This window comes from Octopus bimaculoides, unplaced genomic scaffold, assembly GCF_046866305.1.
Source record: "Octopus bimaculoides isolate indiv1 unplaced genomic scaffold, ASM4686630v1 contig69, whole genome shotgun sequence".
Classification (NCBI taxonomy): Eukaryota; Metazoa; Mollusca; class Cephalopoda; order Octopoda; family Octopodidae; genus Octopus; species Octopus bimaculoides.
In genome coordinates this window covers 135,001-145,447 of record NW_028315319.1, presented here as the reverse complement: position 1 = coordinate 145,447, position 10,447 = coordinate 135,001, and the positions used below count along the sequence as shown (strand labels likewise).

The following is a 10,447-nucleotide window of genomic DNA, read 5'->3' as shown; positions in this document are numbered from 1 at the left end:
ACACATCACAAGGATGATTAAAACAACACATACATACTCAGAAAAATAGATATACGCACAGTCTCACGTACACACACCTAACATCCCCACCGACACAAAAAAACACACAAACACACATACACACGCACTCACAAACGCACTCACGCACACACACGAACAAACACATATACACATACACACACATGCGCACACACAACACCCTAACAAATATTAATCACACACATACACACTCACACAAACGTGCACACACATACACACACCATCCTACCATAGATAAAAAAAAACACACACATACTCATATACACATGCCACACACGCACACATACAGACATAGGCATACACATACATATGAACCATCACACACATACGTTTGCTTACACACACACACACAACACACCACAAGGTATTTAAAACAACACACCCACTCAGACAGAGAGACACACACACACTCCCACACTCCCACAAAACACTCCCACGCACACACAGATGCACACATACATACACACACATATGCACACATACGTACACACCCTCACACATACATACGGTTGCTCTCACACACACACACACCACAAAGACGATCAAAACAACACATACACACTCAGACAAAGAGATATACGCACAGTCTCACGTACACACACCTAACATCCCCACCGACACAAAAAACACTCAAACACACACTCATATACACATTCCACAATAAACTCTGGGACCAATAAAAACGGCACACACACACACACACACACACACACACACACACGGACACAAACACACATATATACACACATAGAGATGTGCACAAAACCAGTCCCAAAAACCAGTGAACCATGACAGACTGTCACAGACCAACCAAAAATAAAAAAATCTTCTTTAACTCTTCTTCCCTCCTACCCCAGCTAGCCAGTCATACTGTCTCTTAAGACAGTAAAACATTCCTTCAATATACACAAGAGAAAAAGGCCAGGTCAGTTCCTTCTCAATTTTGATTGTCAAAGAATATGTATGAGAATATGTATATGTATATGTATTTTTCCATATGTGTATTTTCACACACACACACACCACAAAGACGATCAAAACAACATGGAAAGCAGACGTTAAACGATGATGATGATGATAAATATATAGGTATATATTTATATATTGATTTATGTGTGTGTTTTTGTCTACTGCCTTTACTTGATAACTAGTGTTGGTATGCTTACATCCCTGTAACTTAGCGGTTCAGCCCAATAGTATAAGTACAAGGCTTAACAAAAAAATAAGTACGAGGGTTGATTCATCCGGCAAAAGATTCTTCAAGGTGTTACCCCAGCATGGCCATAGTCTAATGACTGCAAACAAGTAAAAAGATAAAATATAAAAATAAAGCATGTATAAATGAGCTTGTTTCATTTTCCACCAATCGAATCCACTCACAAAATATTGTTCAGCTGAAAGTAATGGTAGGAGACACCTGCCAAAGAAGCTACACAGTGGGATTGAACCCAGGAACATGTGGTTAGGAAGTAATCTTCTTACCACTCAGCCACACCTTCACCTCATTTTTTATCCAAAAAGGCATTGCCTTCACACAACTGCGAGATGAAAGGACGACTGCATTTGAAATCCTACAGTTTTTGTTGATGTTATTGCTGTTGCAGTCTCGTAACTTATTAAATTGAGTATTTTTCTTTTATTTCTTTTACATGTTTCAGTCATTTGACTGCAGCCATGCTGGAGCACTGCTTTTAGTAGTACAAATTGACCCCAGGACTTATTCTTTGTAAGCCTAGTACTTATTCTATCGGTCTCTTTTGCCAAACTACTAATTTATGGGGACGTAAACACACCAGCATCGGTTGTCAAGCATTGGTGGAGGACAAACACAAACACAAACACACAAATACATACATTCATACATATATATATATATATGTGTGTGTATCATCATCATCATCGTTTAAACGTCCGCTCTCCATGCTAGCATGGGTTGGACGATTTGACTGAGGACTGGTGCAACCGGATGGCTACACCAGGCTCCAATCTAATTTGGCAGAGTTTCTACAGCTGGATGCCCTTCCTAACGCCAACCACTCAGAGAGTGTAGTGGGTGCTTTTACGTGTCACCCGCACGAAAACGGCCACGCTCGAAATGGTGTCTTTTATGTGCCACCCGCACAAGAGCCAGTCCAGGGGCACTGGCAACGATCACGCTCGAAAACCCTACAAGACCAGTCAGGCGGTACTGGCAACGGTCACGCTCAGGATGGTACATCTTATGTGCCACCCACACAAGAGCCAGTCCAGGGGCCCTGGCAACGATCTCACTTGGCTTGCTGGGTCTTCTCATGCACAGCACATTTCCAAAGGTCTCGGTCAGTAGTCATCGCCTCGGTGAGGCCCAATGTTCGAAGGTCTTGCCTCACCACCTCAGCCCAGGTCTTCCTGGGCCTACCTCTTCCACGGGTTCCCTCAACTGTTAGGGTGTGGCACTTTTTCACGCAGCTATCCTCATTCATTCTTACCACATGTCCAAACCAGCGCAATCGTCTCTCTTGCACACCACTACTGATGCTTCTTATGTTCAGCTTTTCTCTCAAGATACTTACACTCTGACGGGTATGCACATTTACATTACACATCCAACGGAGCATACTGGCTTCATTCTTTGCGAGATTACGCATGTCCTCAGCAGTCACAGCCCATGTTTCACTGCCATGTAGCATGGCTGTTCGTACACATGCGTCATACAGTCTGCCTTTTACTCTGAGTGAGAGTCCCTTTGTCGCCAGCAGAGGTAAGAGCTCTCTAAACTTGGCCCAGGCTAATTCTAGCAGTTACACTTTCAGCGCACCCACCCCCACTACTAACTTGGTCACCCAGATAGCGGAAGCTATCGACTACCTCTAGTTTTTCACCCTGGAATGAGATAGAAGTTGTTTCCTGTTTGTTTACAGTCTTTATTGCACCTGAACATCTGCCACATACAAAAACTAACTTTGTAGTTAATCTGCCTTTGATATTGCTGCACCTCTTATGTGTCCATAGCTTGCACCGGGTACATCTTATATAGTTACTACCTACTCCTTTACTGCATACTGAGCAGGGCCATCTACCTGAAGGGGTTTGTGTTTTACCTACCTTCCTACTTATTAGGATTTTGGTTTTTGCTAGGTTGACTCTAAGGCCCTTCGATTCTAGTCCTTGCTTCCACACCTTAAACTTCTCTTCTAGTTCTGATAGTGACTGCGCAATTAGTGCAAGGTCATCAGCATAGAGGAGCTCCCAGGGGCAACCTGTCTTGAATTCTTCTGTGATCGCCTGGAGGACTATGATAAATAGGAGGGGGCTGAGGACGGAACCTTGGTGGACCCCTACCTCTACCCGGAATTCATTACTGTACTCTCTGCCAACCTTCACCTTACTGACAGCATCTCTGTACATGGCTCACACAGCTCTCACAAACCATTCTTCTATCCCAAGTTTCCTCATTGACTACCAGATAAGGGATCGGGGGGACCCTGTCAAAGGCTTTCTCCATGTCAATGAAGGCCAGGTACAGAGGTTTATCCTTGGCTAGATATTTCTCCTGCAGCTGTCTCACTAGAAATATGGCATCAGCGGTGCTTTTACCTGGCACGAACCCAAACTGCATCTCATCTAAATTGATTCACTCCCTAATTAGTTGGGCTATGACCCTCCCCGTAACTTTCATAACCTGATCTAACAGCTTGATGCCTCTGTAATTATTAGTATCTAAAGCGTCACCTTTACCTTTGTAGCAGTTTACTATGGTGCTGCTACACCAGTCATTGGGTATGACTCCTTCGTGTATCACCTGATTCGTAATACGGGTGACTAGGTTGTAGCCAACACTGCCAGATATTTTGAGCATCTCTGCTGTGATTCCTGATGGGCCGGGGGCTTTCCGTCTTCATACTCTTAATTGCTTTATCTACCCTGGTACTGTCAACTCGGATAGCTGGTCCCTCTGTTGGGTCGACATACCGCAGGCTCTCTTTCTCCCATTCATTCTCTTTATTAAGCAATCTATCGTAGTGGCATCTCCAGACCTCTTTCTTTGCAACCTCATTTAGTGCAAGCGTACCATCATCCATGCGAACACATTTCTCTCCTACAACATCACTATTCCCTCTCCTACACTGTCTTGCAACACGAAACACCTCGAGTCTTTGGTCCTCACGGCGCAGAACATTGGCAAATCTTTTCTTATCTGCTTCCCCTCTGGCTAAATAAACCTGTCGCCTAGCTTCCCTTCTGGCAGATTGGTACAATTCCCTGCTACCACCGTTCTTCCAGTCCTTCCAAGCCTGTTTCTTTTGTCTAATAGCCCCGTCTACATCCTTGTTCCACCACCACGTTACTCTGGGTCGAGAGGGGACTTTACACCAGCCACAGATCTGGTCTGTGGCTCTCAACAAGTTGTCCCGCAGAAATCTCCAATTGTCTTCCACATATATATATGTGTGTATGTATATAAATATATATATATATATATATATACAATTGCAGCGGGGAAGGTGTTTATAAGCCATTTAAAATAACACACAAAGACCGTTAGATTCACTTCAACATTTAAATTTAATTTTTCAAAATATTTTCATTGCTTTGAAACCGCGACCTGTTCACTGACAAAATTCTGTGCTGCACAAAATTTTGTGCAGCACAGAATTTTGTCAGTGAACAGGTCGCAGTTTCAAAGCGATGAAAATATATTGACAAATTAAATTTAAATGTTGAAGTGAATCTAATGGTCTTTCTGTGTTATTTTAAATGGCTTATAAACAGCTTCCACGCTGCAATTGTTTTCGTTCCAGCACACGATCTTAGATCACGTCACTTGCTATGCAAGTACATCTCCGTAATATATATATCGTAGTGGCATCTCCAGACCTCTTTCTTTGCAACCTCATTTAGTGCAACCTCATTTAGTACTCGCTGGCGGTACCTACCCACCACTACCCATTTTCCTTTATTCAAAAATTCTTATCGCTCCTTAAAATTATGGCTTTTAAGTGTTGATTTCTCAGCCCAAGAATTACAGCGTGATGTGCTGCTTGACTGGTCCCCCCCCCTCTCTCTCTCTCTCTTTCTATATATATATGATGATGATGATGATGATCTTTTCTCCCGCCATGCCTCTGTCTACCCCTCCATCCTCTCTCTCTCTCTTTCGTAGTTTTTTCCTTAAGGTCTTCAGGTTCTGGCTATATATAAATGAGAAACCCATTCTAAATTATCTCGCTGACATACTACGACGAAATCTCAAGATGCAGATAAGATAGAGATTTTTTATTTATTTACGGCCTCAAACATCTCATAAATACCTTCGCGCTTTAGTTGCCCCCTATTATTTATCTTGTTTCTCTCCATGAAACTCAATTGAATTCAGTTGTTGTCTTAAATTCATGCTTATTCATTTTCTAAGCTTCCTAAATTCATGCTACGTTATATTCTAATCACCCAGAATTCATTGCTCTTTTAAAAATTACGATTTATGCATTGTTGTCTCTCAAATATTTAAAATCTACAATTAAGAGCCCTATCTACTCGCTGGCGGTACCTACCCACCACTACCCATTTTCCTTTATTCAAAAATTCTTATCGCTCCTTAAAATTATGGCTTTTAAGTGTTGATTTCTCAGCCCAAGAATTACAGCGTGATGTGCTGCTTGACTGGTCCCCCCCCTCTCTCTCTCTCTCTTTCTATATATATATGATGATGATGATGATGATCTTTTCTCCCGCCATGCCTCTGTCTACCCCTCCATCCTCTCTCTCTCTCTTTCGTAGTTTTTTCCTTAAGGTCTTCAGGTTCTGGCTATATATAAATGAGAAACCCATTCTAAATTATCTCGCTGACATACTACGACGAAATCTCAAGATGCAGATAAGATAGAGATTTTTTATTTATTTACGGCCTCAAACATCTCATAAATACCTTCGCGCTTTAGTTGCCCCCTATTATTTATCTTGTTTCTCTCCATGAAACTCAATTGAATTCAGTTGTTGTCTTAAATTCATGCTTATTCATTTTCTAAGCTTCCTAAATTCATGCTACGTTATATTCTAATCACCCAGAATTCATTGCTCTTTTAAAAATTACGATTTATGCATTGTTGTCTCTCAAATATTTAAAATCTACAATTAAGAGCCCTATCTACTCGCTGGCGGTACCTACCCACCACTACCCATTTTCCTTTATTCAAAAATTCTTATCGCTCCTTAAAATTATGGCTTTTAAGTGTTGATTTCTCAGCCCAAGAATTACAGCGTGATGTGCTGCTTGACTGGTCCCCCCCCCTCTCTCTCTCTCTCTTTCTATATATATATGATGATGATGATGATGATCTTTTCTCCCGCCATGCCTCTGTCTACCCCTCCATCCTCTCTCTCTCTTTCGTAGTTTTTTCCTTAAGGTCTTCAGGTTCTGGCTATATATAAATGAGAAACCCATTCTAAATTATCTCGCTGGCATACTACGACGAAATCTCAAGATGCAGATAAGATAGAGATTTTTTATTTATTTACGGCCTCAAACATCTCATAAATACCTTCGCGCTTTAGTTGCCCCCTATTATTTATCTTGTTTCTCTCCATGAAACTCAATTGAATTTAGTTGTTGTCTTAAATTCATGCTTATTCATTTTCTAAGCTTCCTAAATTCATGCTACGTTATATTCTAATCACCCAGAATTCATTGCTCTTTTAAAAATTACGATTTATGCATTGTTGTCTCTCAAATATTTAAAATCTACAATTAAGAGCCCTATCTACTCGCTGGCGGTAACCCGCCCTCCCACCCCCTCCACCGGAAGTTCATTCCTCTGTCATCCCACCCCCTCCACCGGAAGTTCATTCCTCTGTCATCCCACCCCCTCCACCGGAAGTTCATTCCTCTGTCATCCCACCCCCTCCACCGGAAGTTCATTCCTCTGTCATCCCACCCCCTCCACCGGAAGTTCATTCCTCTGTCATCCCACCCCCTCCACCGGAAGTTCATTTCTCTGTCATCCCACCCCCTCCACCGGAAGTTCATTCCTCTGTCATCCCGCCCCCTCCACCGGAAGTTCATTCCTCTGCCATCCTGTCAACCTCGGCTGTCTCCCGGAACCCATCTAGTGGCCTTGGCCATCCTCTCCCCTACCTTTGGGTAGCGCATTAAGGTTGAGAAATGTTTGCAGGTTGTAGGTACTGTTTTGCTTATGAATTTTTCCAATTGCAAGTTTTCTTTTCAGGTACACGACACTGCTTTTCCCCTTCCCAGGCTACAGGCCCACACCCCCAACACCCATACTGTTAGGATTGGCACTCTCAACGTCGGCACGCTGAAAGGTAGATCTGGTGAAATTGTTGAGATGCTTGAACGGAGATGCGTAGATATGTGCTGCATCCAGGAAGTAAGATGGAGAGGAGGTTCTGCAAGGTTCCTCACAGGCAAAGAACACAGGTACAAGATTTTCTGGGCAGGGAACACTGACGGGGTCGGGGGCGTAGGAATACTTCTAGCGGAGAAATGGGTGGATAAGGTAATCGAGGTCGTTAGAGTAAGTGACAGAGTACTTAAGATCAGACTAGTGCTTCATCATAGATTAGCTACTGTCATCTCAGCCTATGCACCTCAACCTGGGCTACCAGATGGTCTGAAAGACCAATTCTATGACACCCTCTTGCAAACTACCTCGTCGACGAGTGACAGGGACCTTCTCTTTGTGGCTGGAGACTTCAACGGTCATGTCGGACGTCGTGCTGGGGGCTTCCATGGCATACATGGAGGCTATGGCTTCGGTTCCCGCAACGAGGAGGGAACCAGACTGCTGGAGTTCTGTGATGCAACCAATCTTATGGTCTGCAATACCAACTTCAGGAAACCTGCCAGTCACCTAGTCACCTACCGCTCCGGCAGACACTCTAGCCAAATCGACTACATCCTCGCCAGAAATAGGGAAAGAGGGCGGCTTATAAATGCCAAAACCTACCCTGGCGAAGAATGTACCCCACAACATAGATTAGTAGTTAGCGACTTTGGGATCAAGGCAAAATGGGTGCCCAAAATTAGACAGGCTTGGAGAAGAAGGGTGTGGAAGCTTAAAGACCCTGCAAACGGACAGAGACTTAGAGACAAGTTACTTGAAGCATTTAACGAAATAGAAGGGGATATAGCATCATACAACGTGGAAGACAATTGGAGATTTCTGCGGGACAACCTGTTGAAAGCCACCGACCAGATTTGTGGGTGGTGTAAGGTCCCCTCCCAACCCAGAGTAACGTGGTGGTGGAACAAGGAGGTAGACAGGGCTATTAGACAAAAGAAACAGGCTTGGAAGGACTGGAAGAACGGTGGTAGCAGGGAATTGTACCAATGTGCCAGAAGGGAGGCTAGGCGACAGGTTTATTTAGCCAGTGTTCTGCGCCGTGAGGACCAAAGACTCGAGGTATTTCGTGTTGCAAGACAGTGTAGGAGAGAGAATAGTGATGTTGTAGGAGAGAAATGTGTTCGCATGGATGATGGTACGCTTGCATTAAATGAGGATGCAAAGAAAGAGGTCTGGAGATGCCACTACGATAGATTGCTTAATAAAGAGAATGAATGGGAGAAAGAGAGCCTGCCTTATGTCGACCCAACAGAGGGACCAGCTATCCGAGTTGATAGTACCAGGGTAGATAAAGCAATTAAGAGTATGAAGACCGGGAAAGCCCCCGGCCCATCAGGAATCACTGCAGAGATGCTCAAAATATCTGGCAGTGTTGGCTATAGCCTAGTCACCCGTATTACGAACCAGGTGATACACGAAGGAGTCATACCCTATGACTGGTGTAGCAGCATCATAGTCAACTGCTACAAAGGTAAAGGGGACGCTTTAGATACAAATAATTACAGAGGCATCAAGCTGTTAGATCAGGTTATGAAAGTTACAGAGAGGGTCATAGCCCAACTAATTAGGGAGCGAATCAATTTAGATGAGATGCAGTTTGGGTTCGTGCCAGGTAAAAGCACTACTGATGCCTTATTTCTAGTGAGACAGTTGCAGGAGAAATACCTAGCTAAGGATAAACCTCTGTACCTGGCTTTCGTTGACATGGAGAAAGCCTTTGACAGGGTCCCCCGATCCCTTATCTGGTGGTCAATGAGGAAACTTGGGATAGAAGAATGGTTAGTGAGAGCTGTGCGAGCCATGTACAGTGATGCTGCCAGTAAGGTGAGGGTTGGAAATGAGTACAGCAATGAATTCCGGGTAGCGGTAGGGGTCCACCAAGGTTCCGTCCTCAGCCCCCTCCTATTTATCATAGTCCTCCAGGCGATCACAGAAGAATTCAAGACAGGTTGCCCCTGGGAGCTCCTCTATGCTGATGACCTTGCATTAATTGCGCAGTCACTATCAGAACTAGAAGAGAAGTTTCAGGTGTGGAAGCAAGGTCTAGAATTGAAGGGCCTTAGAGTCAACCTAGCTAAAACCAAAATCCTAATAAGTAGGAAGGTAGATAAAACACAAACCCCTTCAGGTAGATGGCCCTGCTCAGTATGTAGAAAAGGAGTAGGTATTAACTCTATAAGATGTACCCGGTGCAAGCTATGGACACATAAGAGGTGCAGCAACATCAAAGGCAGGTTAACTAGCAAGTTAGTTTTTGTTTGTGGCAGATGTTCAGGTGCAATAAAGACTGCAAACAAACAGGAAACAACTTCTATCTCATTCCAGGGTGAAAAACTAGAGGTAGTCGATAGCTTCCGCTATCTGGGCGACCAAGTTAGTAGTGGGGGTGGGTGCGCTGAAAGTGTAGCTGCTAGAATAAGAATAGCCTGGGCAAAGTTTAGAGAGCTCTTACCCCTGCTGGCGACAAAGGGACTCTCACTCAGAGTAAAAGGCAGACTGTATGACGCATGCGTACGAACAACCATGCTACATGGCAGTGAAACATGGGCTGTAACTGCTGAGGACATACGTAAGCTCGCAAGGAATGAAGCCAGTATGCTCCGTTGGATGTGTAATGTCAATGTGAATACCCGTCAGAGTGTAAGTATCTTGAGAGAAAAGCTGAACATTAGAAGCATCAGTTGTGGCGTGCAAGAGAGACGATTGCGCTGGTATGGACATGTGGTGAGAATGGAGGAGGATAGCTGCGTGAAAAAGTGCCACACCCTAACAGTTGAGGGAACCCGTGGAAGAGGTAGGCCCAGGAAGACCTGGGCTGAGGTGGTGAGGCAAGACCTTCGTACATTGGGCCTCACCGAGGCGATGACTACGGACCGAGACCTTTGGAAATGGGCTGTGCGTGAGAAGACCCGGCAAGCCAAGTAAGATCGTTGCCAGTGCCCCTGGACTGGTTCTTGTGCGGGTGGCACATGAGATGCACCATTTTGAGCGTGGCCGTTGCCAGTACCGCCTGACTGGCTCCTGTAGGATTTTCGAGCGAGATCGTTGCCAGTGCCCCTGGACTGGCT

At 44.3% G+C, this 10,447-nt stretch overlaps 1 long non-coding RNA gene across 1 annotated transcript in view; it reads left to right on the top strand.

Annotated features, from left to right (window-relative positions):
• Positions 1–864: 864 nt before the first annotated feature.
• The window catches only part of LOC149129302 (uncharacterized), a 28,898-nt gene continuing 19,315 nt past the window's right edge, over positions 865–10,447 (top strand). The window contains exon 1 of the long non-coding RNA XR_016240048.1: positions 865–964. This is a non-coding gene — a long non-coding RNA (uncharacterized LOC149129302). The remainder of the gene's footprint in view (positions 965–10,447) is intronic.